Source organism: Triticum aestivum, chromosome 4B, assembly GCF_018294505.1.
Source record: "Triticum aestivum cultivar Chinese Spring chromosome 4B, IWGSC CS RefSeq v2.1, whole genome shotgun sequence".
In the NCBI taxonomy this organism is placed as follows: domain Eukaryota; kingdom Viridiplantae; phylum Streptophyta; class Magnoliopsida; order Poales; family Poaceae; genus Triticum; species Triticum aestivum.
In genome coordinates this window covers 590,052,863-590,073,463 of record NC_057804.1, presented here as the reverse complement: position 1 = coordinate 590,073,463, position 20,601 = coordinate 590,052,863, and positions in this window count along the sequence as shown.

Here is a 20,601-nt window from a genome sequence, read left to right as displayed (position 1 = left end):
ATGACCAGATCCAAACCCTTCGAACTGTTGCACATGGACTTATTTGGCCCTACTCACTACTCCACTCTTAATGCTACTGCTTGTCTCTATGGCTTTGTCATTGTTGATGATTACTCTCGATACACTTGGGTGCATATAATTCTCTACAAGACTAAAGTGCAGGATGTCTTCAGACGCTTCGCCAATCGTGCCATGACGAACTATGGCATCAAGATCAAGCACATCAGAAGCAACAACGACACTGAGTGCAAGAACACTGGCCTTGATCTCTATCTGGATACACTTGGTATCACTCATGAGTTCTCTGCTCCTTATACACCTTAGCAGAATGGCATCGCCGAGTGTAAGAACATAACTCTTATTGAGATGGCCCGAACGATGCTTGATGAGTACAAGACTCCACGGAAGTTCTGGCCTGAAGCCATTGATACTGCTTGCCACATCATCAACCGCGTTTATCTTCACAAGCTTCTGAAGAAAACATCCTATGAGCTCCTAACTGGTAAGAAACCCAATGTAAGCTACTTCAGAGTATTTGGTGCTAGGTGCTGGATCAAGGATCCACATCACACGTCAAAATTTGCACCGAAAGCACATGAAGGTTTTATGCTTGGTTATGGAAAGGGTTCGCACTCCTACAGAGTCTTCAACCTCTTTCACTATAAAGTGGCTGAAACTGTGGATGTGCGGTTTGATGATACTAACGGCTCGCAAAGAGAGCACCTGCCAAATGTACTAGATGAATTATCCCCTAGGGAGTCTATCAAGCAGATGGGAATTGGAGATATCATACCCACTTAGAATCTGCTGAGGAGGAACTTGTCATTTTTGCACCTGATCAACCTGAAGAACATGCTTAGCCTAAAGACAATTCCCCAAATGATGACAATGATCAGTGATGTCTACTACACAACCTTCTTCTTGTAGACGTTGTTGGGCCTGCAAGTGCATAGGTTTGTAGGACAGTAGCAAATTTCCCTCAAGTGGATGACCTAAGGTTTATCAATCCGTAGGAGGCATAGGATGAAGATGGTCTCTCTCAAATAACCCTGCAACCAAATAACAAAGAGTCTCTTGTGTCCCCAACACACCCAATACAATGGTAAATTTTATAGGTGCACTAGTTCGGCGAAGAGATGGTGATACAAGTGAAAAATAGATAGTAGATATAGGTTTTTGTAATCTGAAATAATAAAAACAGCAAGGTAACAAGTGGTAAGTGAGCGTAAATGGTATTGCAATGGTAGGAAACAAGGCCTAGGGTTCATAGTTTCACTAGTGCAAGTTCTCTCAACAATAATAACATAGATAGATCATATAACAAGCCCACAACATGAAACAAAGAGCCACTCCAAAGCCACTAATAGAGGAGAACAAACGTAGAGATTATGGTAGGGTATGAAACCACCTCAAAGTTATTCTTTCAGATCGATCTATAAAAGAGTTTGTACTAGAATAACACCTTAAGACACAAATCAACCAAAACCCTAATGTCACCTAGATTCTCCATTGTCACTCAAGTATCCCTGGGCATGATTATACGATATGCATCACACAATCTCAGATTCATCCAACCAACATAAAAGTACTTCAAAGAGTGCCCCAAAGTCTCTACCGGAGAGTCAAGAACGTGTGCCAACCCCTATGCATAGGTTCATGGGCGGAACCCGCAAGTTGGTCACCAAAACATACATCAAGTGGCACATGATATCCCATTGTCACCACAGATAATCACGGCAAGACATACATCAAGTGTTCTCATAAAAGACTCAATCCGATAAGATAACTTCAAAGGGGAAACTCAATTCATCACAAGAGAGTAGAGGGAGAGAAACATCATAAGATCCAACTACAATAGCAAAGCTCGGGATACATCAAGATCGTGCCATAAAGGGAACACGAGAGAGAACACGAGAGAGAGAGAGAGATCAAACACATAGCTACTGGTACATACCCTCAGCCCCGAGGGTGAACTACTCCCTCCTCGTCATGGATAGCGTCGGGATGATGAAGATGGCCACCGGTGATGGGATCCCCCTCCGGCAGGGTGCCAGAACAGGGTCCCGATTGGTTTTTGGTGGCTACAGAGGCTTGCGACGGAGGAACTCCTGATCTATCTTCTGTTCTGGAAGTTTTAGGGTACGTAGGTATATATGGATGCAGGGGGTACATCGGTGGACCTCCGGGGTGCTCACGAGGCAGGGGGCGCGCCCAGGGGGCGCCCCCACCCTCGTGGGCAGCCCGGGACTCCCCTGACGTGCACTCCAAGTCCATCAGGTTGCTTTCCTTCCAAAAATAACTTCTCTAGTTGATTTCGTTCCATTTTGACTCCGTGTGATATTCCTTTTCCTCGAAACACTGAAATAGGCATAAAACAGCAAATCTGGGCTGGGCCTCTGGTTAATAGGTTAGTACAAAAATTAATATAGAAGTGGATAATAAAGCTCAATATTGCCTAAAATAGTAGATAAAGTAGCATGGAGCAATCAAAGATTATAGATACGTTGGTGACGTATCAAGCATCCCCAAGCTTAATTCCTGCTCATCCTCGAGTAGGTAAATGATAAAAAAGAATTTTTGATGCGGAGTGATACTTTGGGATAATTTCAATGTAATTCTTCTTAATTGTGGCATGAATATTCAGATCCGAAAGATTCAAGACAAAAGTTCATATTGACATAAAAATAATAATACTTCAAGCATACTAATCAAAGCAATCATGTCTTCTCAAAATAACATGGAAAAAGAAAGTTCATCCCTACAAAATCATATAGTTAGGCTATGCTTCATTTTCGTCACACAAAGATGTTCCCAACTTCTATACCCCTGATGACAAGCCAAGCTATTGTTTCATACTCAAATAATCTCAAACTTTTTCAACCTTCACGCAATACATGAGCGCGAGCCATGGATATAACACTATGGGTGGAATAGAATATGATGATGGGGATTGTGTGGAGGAGACAAAAAAGGAGAAAGTCTCACATTGAAGAGGATAATCAACGGACTATGGAGATGCCCATCAATTGATGTCAACATGAGGAGTAGGGATTGCCATGCAACGGATGCACTAGAGCTATGAATGCTCAACAAAAGAAAACTAGTGGGTGTGCATCCAACTTGCTTGCTCATGAAGACCTAGGGCATTTGAGGAAGCCCATCGTAGGAATATACAAGCCAAGTTCTATCATGAAAAATTCCCACTAGTATAAAAAAGACAACTTATGAGACTCACTACATGAAGAACAAGGTGCTACTTTGAAGCACAATATATGAGACTCACTACATGAGGAACAAGGTGCTACTTTGAAGCACAAGTGTGGAAAAGGAGATAGTAGCATTGCCCCTTTTTTTCTTTTCTCTTTTTTTCTTCTTTTTTTGGGCCTTTATTTTTTTCTTTTGGCGTTTATTTTTTTTCTTTTTCTTTCTTTTTCTTTTTGGGCAATGCTCTAACAATGATGATCATCACACTTCTATTGATTACAACATAAGGATTACAACTCGAAACTTAGAACAAGATATGACTCTATATGAATGACTTTGGCGGTGTACCGGGATGGTGCAATGAATCAAGAGTGACATGTATGAAAAATAATGCATGGTGGCTTTGCCACAAATACGATGTCAACTACATGATCATGCAATGGCAATATGACAGAAGTAATGTATGTCATGATGATGATGAACGGAACGGTGGAAAGTTGCATGGCAATATATCTCGGAATGGCTAAGGAAATGCCATCATAGGTAGGTATGGTGGCTGTTTTGAGGAAGATATAAGGAGGTTTATGTGTGATAGAGCGTATCGTATCACGGGGTTTGGATGCACCGGCGAAGTTTGCACCAACTCTCAAGGTGAGAAAGGGCAATGCACGGTACTGAAGAAGCTAGCAAAGGCGGAAAGGTGAGAGTGCGTATAATCCATGGACTCAACATTAGTCAAAAGAACTCATATACTTATTGCAGAGATTTAGAAGTCATCAAAAATCAAGTACTACGCGCATGCTCCTAGGGGGATAGATTGGTAGGAAAAGACCATCGCTCGTCCCCGACCGCCACTCATAAGGATGCACAAGCCAGGTACACTTCATGTTTCAAATTTGTTACACAACTTTAACCATACGTGCATGCTACGGGACTTGCAAAATTCAACACAAGCATTTCTCAAATTCACAATCGCCCAACTAGCACGACTTTGATATTATCACCTCCATATCTCAAAACAATTATCAAGCATCAAACTTATCTTAGTATTCAATTCACTCAAAAGAAAGTTTCACATATCTTGAATACCAAGTATATTAACATTAAGCAAATTACCATGCTATTAACGACTCTCAAAATAATCTAAGTGAAGCATGAGAGTTCATTTATTTCTTCAAAATAAAACTACAACCATGCTCTAAGAGATATAATTGAAGCACTAGAGCAAACGACAAACTACTCTAAAAGATATAAGTGAAGATCAATGAGTAGACGAATAATTATGCAACTATGTGAAGACTCTCCCATTTAAGAATTTCAGATCTTGATACTTTATTCAAACAGCAAGCAAAACAAAATAAATGACAATGCAAGGATAACACAATTCATGTGAAGAAGCAAAAACTTAGGCTCAACCGATACTAACCAATAGTTGTTGAAGAAGAAAGGTGGGATGCCTACCGGGGCATCCCCAAGCTTAGATGCTTGAGACTTCTTGGAATATTATCTTGGGGTGCCTTTGGCATCCCCAAGATTGAACTTTTGTGTCTCCATAATTCCTCTCATATCATGGTTTCTCTTCTTTTTATCAAAAGCTTCATTCACAACAAACTCAACAAGAACTCGTGAGATAGGTTAGTATAAACCAATGCAAAACCTTATCATTTTCTACTGTAACAAATCACTATCATTATTATTCAACATTGCATAATAAATTCCTCTGCATATTTAATACTCCTATCATCAAATAGAATCATTAAACAAGCAAACATATGCAAACAATGCAACCATAACAGCAATCTGCCAAAACAGTACAGTCTGTAAAGAATGCAAGAGTATCAATACTTCCCTGACTCCAAAAATTATTAACTAAAATTACCACTGTAATAAATTTATCAGAGCTAAATATGCAAAAAGATTCAACGTTAGACCATGCTCTGACTTTTCTAGGGAATTTTTGCAACAACGGTAAACTTTCTGTTTTCAAACAGCAACATGCAAACTAGCAAAATAAGCATGGCAAAGGCTATCCTTGACTTTTTTATTGAAACTAAAGAGGCAAAACACTATTATAACTAACAGCAAGCAAAAACTAACAAAAGAAAATAACATGACACTCCAAGCAAAACACATATCATGTGGTGAATAAAAATATAGCTCCAAGTAAAGTTACCGATGTACGAAGACGAAAGAGGGGATGCCATCCGGGACATCCCCAAGCTTAGTTGCTTGGTTGTCCTTGAATATTACCTTGGGGTGCCTTGGGAATCCCCAAGATTAGGCTCTTGCCACTCCTTATTCCATAGCCCATCGAATCTTTACCCAAAACTTGAAAACTTCAACCACACAAAACTCAAAACAAAACTCGTAAGCTCCGTTAGTATAAGAAAATAAAACCACCACATAGGTACTGTAATGAACTCATCATAAATTCATATTGGTGTAATATCTACTGTACTTCAACTTATCTATGGTTCATACCCTCCAATACTACTCATAAATTCATCAAAATAAGCAAACAACACATAGAAAACAGAATCTGTCAAAAACAGAACAGTCTGTAGTAATCTGTATAAAACATATACTTCTGGAACCCCAAAAATTATAAAATAAATTGCTGTACCTGAGAAATTTATCTATTAATCATCTTCAAAAAGAATCAATCTAAAAGAACTCTCCAGGAAACAATGGCAGCTAATCTCGTGAGCGCTAAAGTTTCTGTTTTTCACAGCAAGATCACATAAACTTCACCCAAGTCTTCCCAAAGGTTCTACTTGGCACTTTATTGAAACAAAAGCTATAAAACATGATTACTACAGTATCATAATCAGGTGGACACACAAAAACAGTAAGGATAAATATTGGGTTGTCTCCCAATAAGCGCTTTTCTTTAATGCCTTTTTAGCTAGGCATGATGATGACAATGATGCTCACATAAAAGATAAGAATTGAAACATAAAGAGGGCATCATGAAGCATATGACTAGCACATTTAAGCCTAACCCACTTCCTATGCATAGTGATTTTGTGAGCAAACAACTTATGGGAACAATAATCAACTAGCATAGGATGGTACAACAAGCATAACTTTAAAATTTTCAACACATAGAGACGAAACTTGACATTATTGCAATTCCTACAAGCATATATTCCTCCCTCATAATAATTTTCAGTAGCATCATGAATTAATTCAGCAATATAACCAGCACCTAAAGCATTCTTTTCATGCTCTACAAGCATAGAAAATTTACTACTCTCAACATAAGCAAATTTCTTCTCATGAATAGTAGTGGGAGCAAACTCAACAAAATAACTATCATGTGATTGAAACTTAAGATCAAGATGACACGTTTCATGGTTATCATTATTCTTTAAAGCATACATGTCGTCACAATAATCATCATAGATAGGAGGCATGCTTTCATCATAGTAAATTTGCTCGTCAAAGCTTGGGGGATAAAAAATATCATCTCCATCAAACATAGCTTCCCCAAGCTTGTGGCTTTGCATATCATTAGCATCATGGATATTCAAGGAATTCATGCTAACAACATTGCAATCATGCTCATCATATAAAAACATTCTATAGATTTCTTCTTCTAGCACTTGAGCACAATTTTCATTTCCATCATACTCACGAAAGATATTAAAAAGTTGAAGCGTATGAGACAAACTAAATTCCATTTTTTGGTAGTTTTATTTTATAAACTAAACTAGTGCTAAAACAAGAAACAAAAAGATTCGATTGCAAGATCTAAAGATATACCTTCAAGCACTCACCTCATCGGCAACGGCGCCAGAAAAGAGCTTAGTTGACGGGGTGTGAGTTAGCGCCCTTTACCTAGCCTCCCCAGCAAAGGCGCCAGAAACTGGTTGATGTCTACTACACAAACTTCTTCTTGTAGACGTTGTTGGGCCTGCAAGTGCACAGGTTTGTAGGACAGTAGCAAATTTCCCTCAAGTGGATGACCTAAGGTTTATCAATCTGTAGAAGGCATAGGATGAAGATGGTCTCTCTCAAACAACCCTGCAACCAAATAACAAAGAGTCTCTTGTGTCCCCAACACACCCAATACAATGGTAAATTGTATAGGTGCACTAGTTCGGTGAAGAGATGGTGATACAAGTGCAAAATAGATAGTAGATATCGGTTTTTGTAATCTGAAATAATAAAAACAGCAAGGTAACAAGTGGTAAAAGTGAGCGTAAACGGTATCGCAATGGTAGGAAACAAGGCCTAGGGTTCATACTTTCACTAGTGCAAGTTCTCTCAACAATAATAACATAGATAGATCATATAACAAGCCCTCAACATGCAACAAAGAGTCACTCCAAAGCCACTAATAGCGGAGAACAAACGTAGAGATTATGGTAGGGTATGAAACCACCTCAAAGTTATTCTTTCAGATCGATCTATAAAAGAGTTCGTACTAGAATAACACCTTAGGACACAAATCAACCAAAACCCTAATGTCACCTAGATACTACATTGTCACCTCAAGTATCCATCGGCATGATTATACGATATGCATCACACAATCTTAGATTCATCCAACCAACATAAAAGTACTTCAAAAGTGCCCCAAAGTCTCTACCGGAGAGTCAAGAACGTGTGCGAACCCCTATGCATAGGTTCATGGGCGGAACCTGCAAGTTGGTCACCAAAACATACATCAAGTGTCACATGATATCCCATTGTCACCACAGATAATCACGGCAAGACATACATCATGTGTTCTCATAAAAGACTCAATCCGATAAGATAACTTCAAAGGGGAAACTCAATTCATCACAAGAGAGTAGAGGGAGAGAAACATCATAAGATCCAACTACAATAGCAAAGCTCGGGATACATCAAGATCGTGCCATAGAGGGAACACGAGAGAGAACACGAGAGAGAGAGGGAGATCAAACACATAGCTATGGGTACATACCCTCGGCCCCGAGGGTGAACTACTCCCTCCTCGTCATGGATAGCGTCGGGATGATGAAGATGGCCACCGGTGATGGGATCCCCCTCCGGCAGGGTGCCGGAACAGGGTCCCGATTGGTTTTTGGTGGCTATAGAGGCTTGCGACGGTGGAACTCCCGATCTATCTTCTGTTCTGGAAGTTTTAGGGTACGTAGGTATATATGGATGCAGGGGGTACGTCGGTGGACCTCTGGGGTGCTCACGAGGCAGGGGGCGCGCCCAGGGGCGCGCCCCCACCCTCGTGGGTAGCCCGGGACTCCCCTAACGTGCACTCCAAGTCCATCAGGTTGCTTTCCTTCCAAAAATAACTTCTCCAGTTGATTTCGTTCTGTTTTGACTCCGTCTGATATTCCTTTTCCTCGAAACACTGAAATAGGCATAAAACAACAAATCTAGGTTGGGCCTCCGATTAATAGGTTAGTCCCAAAAATAATATAAAAGTGGATAATAAAGCCCAATATTTCCTAAAATAGTAGATAAAGTAGCATGGAGCAATCAAAAATTATAGATACGTTGGATACGTATCAATCAGCAAGAGCAAAATCTTCGTCCTGCTCATCCTCGTGTTGCAAATGAAGTACAAATTGAGAAGATGATCGATAGCCTCAATGCACCTGGTCCACTCACTCGTTCAAAAGCCACACAAAGAGCAACACAACTCACCAATTTCTGTGGACATTTTGCATTCGTCTCAATCTCAGAACCCAAGAAGGTCACCAAAGCCTTTATGGAACCTGAATGGATTCAAGCAATGCAAGAAGAGCTTCAAAAGTTTGAGTTAAATAATGTGTGGAAACTGGTCAAGCGTCTTGATCCTCGGAAGCACAATATCATTGGCACCAAATGGATATATCGCAACAAGCAAGATGAGCATGGTCAAGTTGTCAGAAACAAAGCTCGTCTTGTTGCACAAGGTTACACTCAAGTGGAAGGAATTGACTTCGATGAAACATTTGCTCCGGTGGAAAGACTTGAAGCCATTCGGATACTGCTAGCCTATTCAAATCATCACAATATCCTTCTATATCAAATGGATGTGAAGAGTGCGTTTCTCAATGGAAAGATAGAAGAAGAAGTCTATGTCGCACAACCTCCTGGTTTTGAAGATCCAAAACATCCTGACATGGTATATAAGCTCAAGAAGGCACTGTATGGCCTCAAACAAGCCCCTCGTGCTTGGTATGTGTCGGTGTACTAGAGTAGGGGTACCCTAGTACCCCGAACTTGTGCACGGGCAGTTGCAGCACCCCGCGGCAAGGCTTGCCGGGCGACCGCCAAGGTCCTCCGTGGTTCGTTTGGAGCCATTCAAGAACAAAGTATTCAAGCTCAGGAGACAAGGCCCCGGCAAATGGAGCTTGCCGGTAAGGCCAACCAAGGCATTTTCAAGGAACTTGCCGCGACGCGCCGCGCGTCCCGGCAAGGCACGGTGAGCGACAAGCTTCCGGGCCCGACAAGACAACGGCCGCGGCAAGGCACTTGCCGCGGCAGGCGGCCACTCTGTGCCCACGCTCCAGCGCATCCACCAACGTGTCGCTCTGGGGGCCTTTCCAGGCGCGCGTGGTGGGAGGCTGTGCAGCCAGCGGTGCACGGTGGCATGTGAAGCTGACAAGATCGCCATTGTGGCGAGCGGTGGCGCCCCTGACGGTCCTTTCCTGCACTGTTTGGGCTACACAGACGGGCATTTAATGCCCTTGTCCCCTGCCGTCAGGGTTAGGTAGGAAACACTGTACAAGTAACTGTACCAACCACCTCGCTTTTTACATTTGTACCCTTTGTTTACGTTGCCACCTGTCGGTGACCCCTTGTGCATATAAAAGGAGGCCCATGCGCAACGTAGAGGGGGGTTGGATCATTCGGAAGCCAGAAAAGCACTTAGCTCTCTCTCGAGCAAGAAGATAATAGAATCAGACAAGCAGCAGTAGGAGTGTTATCTCTCCGGAGAGCTCCGAACCTGGGTAAACTGCTCGTGTGTTTCGCCTCGATCCGCTCTTCGTGCGACCTCCGCCCCCCACCGAACCGAAAGGGGCTCGGTCCGCCGGTCCCATAGGTGTTCGTGGATTAGTTTCCCCGACATCTTTGGCGCGCCAGGTAGGGGGCGTCGAGGCTGTGTGAACCTGATCCGGCGTCCACACGAGCTAGATCTTCATTTTCTTCATCAACATGCCACCGAAGAAGAAGGCTTCGGAGGCAGCTGTCCCGTCCATGTCGATCCCACCGCCACCGGAGCAAACGGGTGGTGGGGTAGACGCCGGCGGAAGGACGGACGTCGACGAGGAAGCTCACGATGCTGCCAGGTCCAAGGGCAAGGCGGCGCAGACCTCGACGTCCGTGCTTGTTCCGCGCCCATCTCAGGAGGCGCAGGACCGACGGCGTCATGGTACTCACAGTACCATACATTTGTTGGGCCAAGATCAAGCTAGTGGATCCCGGGGCGCTCAAGACCAGCATGCACGCCAATGTGCCAGCACGAGCGAGACACGGTCGCCCGGACGGGATAATGCTCCTTCTAACATAGTTCGAAGTCTGAGCATATCCCGCTCCTCGCGCCGTCCGCCACTGCCACCCACCACTCCGGCAGAAGCTTTGGTGCAAGCTCAACTGCTCCTGGATTACCCTCCGACGTCGGACAAGATCGACGAATGGAGGGCCACCATCCAGAGTCTCATCGGCTACGCCAACGGCGACACTCCGTGGCAGCCGAGCGCGTCACTGCCGCGGCAGGGTTGCCAGGCGCGGGCCGGTGGTGATGAAACTGGTGGGGGTGCAACAACCATGCAATCACCACCCCGAAGGCCAAGATCGCCGACTCGCCGGATCCACATCGACAGCGATTCCACCGCATCGTCGGATCCACGAGCTCGTCGCGATCAGCGCCAAGTTCTTCACGATCGACAGCAAGAAGACGCTCGTACTCGCATCGAGCGCTGAAGAGAAGCGCGACGTCAATCCAACAAGCGCGTTGGGCCCTCTGTTGACATGCATGCGCCAGGGGAACCAGGCGATCTGCCGTACGCGGTAGGTTGCCCTGCGTTCACTCGTGAGCTGCGGCAAGTCCTGTGGCCCAGCACGAAGAACTTCAAGCCAGACATACCGAAGAAGTACGACGGCAAGACGCATCCGTTGGAGTTCCTCAGCATCTACACCATTGCGGTGCAGGCTGCCGGGGGACGGGACGACAAGATCCTTGCCAACTACTTCCCGCTGGTGCTCAAACCCAACGTCAGATCCTGGCTCATGCACTTGCCGGACAACTCCATATCCTCTTGGGCCAATCTGTGCCATCAGTTTGTCGGCGCCTTCACAGGCGGCCACAAGCCTCATGGCCAAGAGAGCGACCTTCATCTGCTCGCCCAGAAGGAAGGAGAGCCCCTGCGCAAGTACATTCAGAGATTCAGCAGTGTACAGCACAACATCCCAGACGTCCACCCTGCCGCGGTGATCAGCGCGTTCCATCAGAACGTGCGAAACCGCAGGATGCGGGAGGAAATGGTGATATGCAAGATCAGAGACGTCAGTGAGCTATATGCCCTGGCCGACAAGTGTGCACGAGCTGAGGAAGGGAGGAGACTCCCCGGAGAGAACATAGGAGCAGGGGGATCTGACAGTGATGATGCTGCCCCGGCAAGGAAAAACCGGCGGCGAAACAACAGGAGGAAGAAAGGTAAAGATGTGCTAGTTGTTGAGCAGTCCGGCAAGAAAACCGAAGCTGGTAGCTCCGGCAAGGAGGTTGCTGCAGCTGTGGCGGTCGCCGACAAGCAGGACAACACCAACAAGCAATACTGCTAGATCCACCGAACCAAGGGACATGACCTCCAGAGCTGCAAGAAGGTCAAGCAGCTTGTTGGGCAGCAAAAAGCTGAGTACGAGCGGCGCGACAAGGAGAAGGCCCAGGAAGGTGCTGGAGGATCCGGCAGGAAATGCCCCGACCGAGGAGGACGCCGCGGCAAGGCCAAGCAGCGGCAAGGAGACAGACCTCCTCGCGGCCGCGACAAGGATGAAGATGACGTCGACGATGAAGACATGGATGATGAGGAGACTGATGAGCAGGAGTTCCAGAAAGCCACAGAGGTCCTGTGCATTGACGGCGGCGCTTCTCTGCATACTTCGAGCCGCCAGCTCAAGCAGTGGGTGCGGGAAGTTAATGCAGCAGAACCACCCGTCGAGTCACGCAAGCCTCTGAAATGGTCCAGCACGCCTATCATCTTTGATATTGAGGACCACCCTGATCGCATAACTGCGGTCGGGTGCTTGCCGATGTTGGTTTCACCAACTATCCGCAACCTCAAGGTCACTAAGATGTTAGTTGACGGTGGGGCCGGCTTGAACCTGATCTCCTCTGCGGTGCTCCAGAAACTCCAGATCCCTGACAGCGAGCTCGAAGAAACCGGTACGTTCCAAGGAATCAATCCGGGAAGGAGCAAGCCAAAGGGAAAGTTCACGTTGCTGGTAACATTTGGGAGCGAGTTGAACTTCAGGACTGAGAGGGTCACTTTTGATGTTGCTGACTTTCCATTGCCTTACAATGGGATACTTGGCCGTCCAGCACTCGCCAAGTTCATTGCAGCCTCTCACTATGCCTACAACATGCTGAAGATGCCAGGCCCGATAAGTGTCATCTCTGTCCCTGGCGACAAGAAGGATCCTCTTATCTATGCCGACAAGATCTACTGGGAAGCAGCAGCCGCAGCAGATCGCAAGTCACTTGCCGCTGAAGCTCCCGGGGCGAAGAAGAAGACCAAGTCCGACAAGAGTTCTGATGCCCACTCGGGCAAGCGCACCTCTTTGGAGTGCTGCGCTACCGTCGAGGACGCACCATCGAGCTCCACCGGCAAGTGTAAGAAGGCGATGGCAGCTCCACCTGAGACCAAGAAGGTGTCCGCCAAGGAGGATGGCACTGGTGGTACCTTCACCATCAGCGCCACTCTCGACCCCAAATAGGAAAGCGCGCTCGTTGCTTTCCTGCGGGCGAACATCGACGTGTTTGCGTGGCAACCGTTTGACATCCCCGGAGTTCCCAGGAAAGTAATTGAGCACCACCTTGCCGTCTATCCTCATGCACGGCCCGTCAAGCAGAAAGTCAGGAAACAGGCAGTGGAGCGCCAAGAGTTCATCGCAGAAGAAATCAAGAAGTTGGAAACAGCAGGCCTTGTCAGAGGAGTGCTCCATCCCACGTGGTTGGCCAATCCTGTTGTCGTGCGCAAGGCTAACGGGAAATGGAGGCTTTGTATCGACTTTACCGATGTCAATAAAGCTTGTCCCAAAGACCCATTTCCTTTGCCGCGCATCGACCAGATTGTTGACTCCACGGCTGGATGTGATTTGCTTTCATTTCTTGATGCATACTCAGGATACCATCAGATCTTCATGGCAGAAGAGGATGAGGAGAAGACCGCATTCATCACCCCGTGTGGCACGTACTGTTTCGTACGGATGCCTTTCGGTTTAAAGAATGCTGGTTCAACATTTGCAAGGGTAATCCACCACGCTTTTGAGCCGCAGATGCACAGAAATGTGGAAGCCTACATGGATGATATAGTGGTCAAGAGCAAGGACAGGGCGACCCTGATTCAAGATTTAGACGAGACATTTGCAAATCTGCGCAAGATCAACCTCAAGCTTAACCCCGAGAAGTGCGTGTTTGGAGTCCCTTCCGGCAAGCTTCTCGGGTTCTTCATGTCTCAGCGGGGAATTGAAGCCAATCCCGACAGGATCAAGGCCATTGAGCAGATTGAAGCACCAAAGCGCGTCAAGGATGTACGAAGGCTTGCCGGTTGCGTGGCTGCTCTCAGCAGGTTTATCTCTAGATCTGCTGAGCGCGCCCTGCCATTTTTCAAAATATTGAAAAAGGGAGGTCCAATGAAATGGACTCCGGAGGTGGAGGCTGCGCTGCAGGACTTGAAGAGATACCTGTCCTCCACTCCAACACTTGTCGCACCTAAGCCACAAGAAAAGTTGCTGCTGTTTATAGCGGCAACCAATCAAGTGGTTAGTGCTGCGTTAGTGGCGGAGAGGGAGGCAGATGATGAGCCGGCAACCACGGCAGACACATCCAGCGACAAGCAGGGGGCTTCGCCGACAAGCTCTGGTCCCGACAAGGATGGATCTGCGCAGGAGCATGATAAGATGCAGAAGAGAACGGTGCAGCGCCCGGTTTACTTTGTCAGTTACCTTCTGCAGGGGGCTAGGTCAAGGTACTCTGGTGTGCAGAAATTGCTTTTCGGCCTTCTCATGGCCTCGAGAAAGCTGCGCTATTACTTCCTAGCACATGAGATCACAGTCGTCACTCGTTTTCCGCTGAAGAGGATACTGCAAAATCCAAAAGCAACAGGCAGGATTGTCGAGTGGGCACTGGAACTGTCAAGCTTTGGCCTAAAGTTTGAGAGTACTTCAACTATCCAAAGCAGAGCATTGGCAGAGTTCATAGCAGAGTGGACGCCAACACAAGATGAAGAAATTCCAGAGACGAGCATCCCCGTCAAGGAGGCGAGCAAAGAGTGGCTGATGTACTTTGATGGTGCCTTCTTGCTGCAAGGCGCCGGAGCGGGCGTGCTGCTTGTCGCACCCACCGGAGAACACCTCAAGTATGTAGTCCAGATGCACTTTCCCAAGGAGCAAGCAACCAACAATACTTCAGAGTATGAAGGATTGCTTGCCGGTCTCAGGATCGCAGCAGACCTCGGGATCAAGAAGCTCATTGTCAGGGGTGACTCACAGCTTGTCATCCGCCAAGTGAACAAGAATTATCAGAGTCCGTTGATGGAAGCATATGTTGATGAAGTGAGAAAGCTGGAAGAGCACTTTGACGGCCTACAGATGGATCATGTTCCGAGAGCTCAGAATGACATTGCTGATGGCCTGTCGAAGTGCGCCGCACTAAAGTTACCTGTGGAACCAGGGATCTTTGTGCTCAAGATGACTCAACCATCTGTAACATCGTTAACTGCACAGAGCAAGAAGAGGAAGTTGATTTCTGGTGACTATTTTCCGGCAGAGCTCCCTGAAGCCGCCGCCAAGAAAGTCCCCAAGATCAACACCAAGGGTGCTGAGGAGCAGTCTGCTCCGGCAAGCCTTATGGTTTGTTCCGTAGTAGCAGACGCTCCCGACAAGCTTTGCTCCGGCAAGCTTGCCGGGGAACATCAAGCTCCGGCTGAGCCGCAGGTTCTCACCGTGGAAGCGGATGTTCCCGCAGCAGCAGATGTGCCTTTAGTCCTTGTTGTCGAGCCACAAGCTCTAGCATGGGCACAACAGATTGTCCATTTCCTTCAGACGGGAGAACTTCCCGAAGAGCAAGAAGAAGCGGAAAAAGTAGCCCGGCAGTCAAGTATGTACCAGTTTGTTGACAGCACACTGTACAGAAGAAGACTCAACAGTGTGAAATTGAAGTGTATTTGCCGGGAAGACGGACAAAAGCTGTTGGCAGAGATACATGGAGGCATATGTGGTCACCACATTGGTGCAAGAGCACTTGCCGGCAAAGCGTTCCGACAAGGTTTCTTTTGGCCGACAGCCCTCCAGGATGCAACTGCACAAGTAACCAAGTGTGAAGCGTGCCAGTTCCATTCCAAGCAGATACACCAGCCAGCTCAAGCTCTCCAGACGATCCCTTTATCCTGGCCATTTTCGGTCTGGGGGCTCGACATCCTCGGCCCCTTCCCTCGAGCTGTCGGGGGCTTTGAGTACTTGTACGTTGCAGTCGACAAGTTCACAAAGTGGCCGGAAGTGGAAGCAGTGAGGAAGGTGATAGCACAGTCAGCAGTCAAGTTCTTCAGGCTGATTGTTTGCCGTTTCGGGATCCCTAACAGGATCATCACCGACAACGGCACACAATTCACGAGCCGCACCTTCATGCAGTACGTCCAAGATCTTGGCGCCAAGGTCTGCTTCGCTTCTGTTGCTCATCCGAAAAGCAACGGTCAAGCGGAGAGGGCAAATGCTGAAGTGCTGCGCAGGCTCAAGACCAGGACTTTCGATAGGCTGCACAAGTGCGGAAGGAACTGGATTGAGGAGTTGTCGATGGTTCTTTGGTCGATCAGGACGACGCCAAATCGAGCCACTGGCCAGACACCTTTCGCTCTAGTCTATGGAGCAGAGGCAGTTCTCCCCACAGAACTCGTATACGGGTCACCTCGAGTGCTCACTTATGATGAGCTTGAGCAAGAGCAACTGCGACAAGATGATGCGCTGTTCCTTGAGGAAGACCGTCTTTAGGCTGCTGTATGAGCTGCTCGATACCAGCAAGCTTTGCGCCCTACCATAGCCGCAAAGTTAATGCCAGAAGCTTCGAGGAAGGCGACCTTGTTCTTCGGCGCGTTCAGTCCGCCAAGAATTCCAACAAGTTGATGCCGAAGTGGGAAGCCCCTTACCGGGTGAAACGAGTCACTAGGCCCGGCGCTGTCCGCCTTGAGACCGAAGATGGCATTCCGGTGAGCAACTCCTGGAACATTGAGCATCTTCGTAAGTTTTACCCATAGGGCGCGGTTGCCGGAACCCGTTCCGGCAACCACCTTTTGTACAAGTCTTGCCGATGTTGCATGTAATCCTTTGTACAAAGCCGGGCGCAGATCCCGTGCATAAGTAAAGCTCATGTGCTCTGCACATCTTGTTAGTTTCATGCATTATATCTTTTTCTTGCATGTGTTATCTAACACTTTGCGCAGCACCAATCCTCGGTAAGCAATAACGAGCCATAAGACTCCATACCGTTATTTTCTCTTCTTTCTTTTTCTCAAAGGAAGGAAGATTCCCTCGTGCACAAGTTTGCCGGGGGGGGGGGGAGGAGAAGATAATGATGTGGAACAGGCGTCGTTCAAGAAAGTTTCGCCTTGACGGAAACCTTGCCAGGAAGCAAACGACAGAAAAGCTAAGTTGCCAAAGTTTGAGCAATTAGTTTTAATTTTTAAGTTATCTTCCTCGAACGACCGTGCTTTGTATGGAAAACCTGTGCGCGGAGGAACCAACTCGCAGCTAGTTGCGCCCTTACTTTGTTTCGAGTCCGCTCAACAACTTAAGTATGCTGCAACTAGTCGCGACAAGGTTTCTTGTCGGAAGCGGCACCGCCAGCAGGCTGCTGACGTCCCACACTCAGCGCTCGCGGCTCGGGTGCCTGCGCCGACAAGTTCCCTAAAAGCGTAGGGTAAAAACATACAAAGGAAGGAATCTAGTAAAGGAAATAACGTTGCAATCGATACCAGAAATAGAGTTATATTACAAAATAACTTGTCGCAGCTCTAACAGATTGCTCTTATAATATGGCTAGCAGCGACAAGGAGAAAGAAAAGATGGGCGGCCTAGTCTACGCGATCGCCCTCAACCCTCTTGATCTCGCTCACCTTGTCCGCAATGGGTGCGACAAGGGCCTTGAGCGCATCCAAATCGGCGTCAGGCGGCAAGGACCTGAGGACGTTGGTGAGGTTGAGGCCTGGGTTGCGGAAGGCCACCTTCATCAGCACCTTCTGGAGAGCCCCCACGCAAATCCTGCGCGACTCGTCGGCCAGCTACTTTGGAATCCTCTCCCGGAGTCGCTGGAGTGCCGTCGCCACGCCCTTGAAGAACAGGCTGAGCTTGGCGCTGGGTTGGAGATGCTCGTCGGAGGGATACCCAAAGTCCGCCATCCCCAGCTGCGCCAGCTCCCCGTCGATGACTGCGGCGATATTCACCAGACCCTCGTCGGCCTTGATCTTCTCCGACAAGGTCACCTCTCGCTCCTTGGCGCCGTCCAGCGTCTGAGTCAGCGTAGCCAGCTTCAACTCGAGATCCGCGTTGGAGTCCTTGGCGGCGCTGAGCTCCTTGTTCCTCTCAGCGAGAAGACCCTGCAGCTCTCCATGGGCGACAGCATCCTTCTCGTGCTCACGATTGAGCGAGGCAAGCTCCTCGCCGCTCTTCCTGATATTGGCCTCCAGCTGCGCCACCTTCGCCTCCAGCTCTTCCTTGGCAGCCTCAGCAGCTGTGGCATCGTCCTTTGCTTCCTTGAGCGCCCCGCCAATCGCTTGCTCACGCTCGGCGAGCTCCTCTTTGTGGCTGTCAAGGTTGACCTTGCGCTGTGCCAACTCTCCCTCCTGCGCAGATAGCTTCTCGGCAGCAAGCCGCTGCTGCTCTTCAACCTCAGCCTTCGCGAGGAAGAAGGCTTTCCTCTCCTCGGCGACTTGCTCCCGCTCCTCTGCCAAGCTCCGGAGAGTTTCCTGCCTAAGACCCCGGAGCTCCTCCGCGCGCTTCTCGATGTCGACTCCCGCCCTCGCGACGAGTGCTTCTCGGGACGCCAGCTTGGTTTGTCGGGCGCGGTAGAGCGACAGCAGCTTCCGCAGCAGCCGCTCCTCCTCAGACTCGCCGCCGCTGCTGCTTGGCGCATCGACCAGCGCCAGCCCAGCGGAGGCGAGCACCTCCTCGTCAAAAGCTTCTCCTTCGACCGGCGCCCTAGAGCTCGACGCCCAGGGAAGCTTGATGAAGATGCCGTCGCCGGCCTTCAAGTAGGCGCCGGGCTGGGGCTCTTCGGAGCCTGGCTCCGCGGCAGCGGCGAAGGGATCGGCGGTCGGCGCAGCGCCTGGTGCTCCTGCAGCCTCAGGGCCGTCAGTGCGATCGCCCGACCCCTCGCCAGCTTCTGCGGCGGCAGCCTTGGCGGCCTCTTCGCCGGCGGGCTCATCAGCACCGGCCCCTTCTTCGTTGGCGGCGGCGTCATCGTTGCTGCCACGCGCGCCTTCCTCGCCGGCGTCCTCAGTCTCCATTGGCTCCGAAGCAGATGGATCTGAAGAACGAAGAAGGGAGAAAAATCAAGCAAAAATCCAAGAAAGGGAATTCAGAAGAAGAAGAACCCAAGGGAAGATTTCAGGCAAGAAGATTACCTGTACTAGGATCTGCGGTAGCGGTCTCAACCGCCGGAGGATCACTGGTGCCGTCCCTTGCCGGGGCGTTCTCCCTTGCCGGAGAGCGCTCCCTTGCTGGGGACTCCTCCCTTGGCGGCGTAGTCAAAGCAGATGGCACTTCGTGGGCGGCTTCCGGGCCCTCCTAGTGAGGCTGTTCTGCTCCTACACAAATCAACAAGCGAGATATCAGTGGAGAAAAGAGCACCCATGCGCGTCCGACAGCAGGAAGTAAAACTACAAACTTACGCTGGGGGATGCGCTAGGGGCTGCTTTGGGGAGTGGCTGCAGGGTCCGTCAAGGTGGTCTCAGACACACCCCCTGCTGACACGGTGGGATCATCTTCGATGACAATCACCGAGGCCTTGGCTCTCTTCACCGCTCTCTGGGCCAGCGTCCTGAAAAGGAATGGGTTCAGATTGAAGCAAGTCAGAGACAAGATAAAAGCAACAAGATTGGAGAACTACAAGAACGCCAAAGAAAATTACTCTTCTTCCTCCTCGTCGGAGCTGAGCGCGGAGAGATCGAAGTCCGGCTCCCCTCCGATGTGGCGAGGCAGAGGAGTAGGATCCCTTGCCCGCTTGGCAGGGGCGGTGGCGGTGGACCGGGAAGATCCCGCTCCAGTTGCCGCAGCAGCGTGAGGCGCTCCCGTGGCAACATTGCTTGCCGCGGTAGAGCATGTTGCACGGCTTGGCGGCTGTTGGCTCGTTTGCCGCCCCGCTATGTCCCCGGCCCTGCGGAGACGCCTTCTTGGCGGGGCTGGGGGCTCCGCCTGCGGCAAGCTGTTTGAAGGCTCGGGCTCTTCCTCGCCGGCCTCGCTCGGCTCAGCTTCAGGGCCGGCAAGATCTTCCTCGCCGGCAAACTCCTCACGCTCGGCAAGGCTTGCCGCCTCTGCCACCTCTGCCGCCTCTGCCTCCTCTACGGTGAACCCGAACGCGCCCGCGGCAGCTGCTGCCGCAGCCTCTTCCGCCCTAGTGGCGATGCGCTGCAGCTCCGCGTCGGTAGTGTCGCGGGTGAGGCTCTTCTATTCGTCGGCGCGGACCGGCACTTCTACCAAGTCGTCGAAAAACGCTTGTACGACGTCATCCGCAGGTTCTTGCCAAGTTGGGGCGATTCCGTGCAAATTGCACAACGACATCATCGCGCGGATCCGGTCAAGCGATGAATTGTTGCACAACGGAACGACGCTCCTCGGCAACGTGAATGGATGTTGGGGATCTCGTTTGAACAACTCCAGGAGCATCGCATCCAACTCTAGGACGATGAAGTTGAAGTTGAGGCCCGGGCGCAGCCTCATGATATCCGCCGAGTTCTTGAACTCCCAGGCGGGTCTCCCCCTCTCCTAAAGGGGGGCGATGCGGCGGCGAAGGAAATCTGCACCAACGGCGCCTACTGTGATCCCGGCAAGCCTAAGGCGAAGGATCCGGGTGACGGTAATCTTTAGCCTGTCGTCCTCCGGGGCCACATTGCTCCAATCATTGCCGCGCACTATTGGGGCTTGGCGCAGGGCAGTGAACGGCTGCGGATTCTCCTCGACGATCCAGCACCACTCCGCTCTCCACTCCTCCCACTT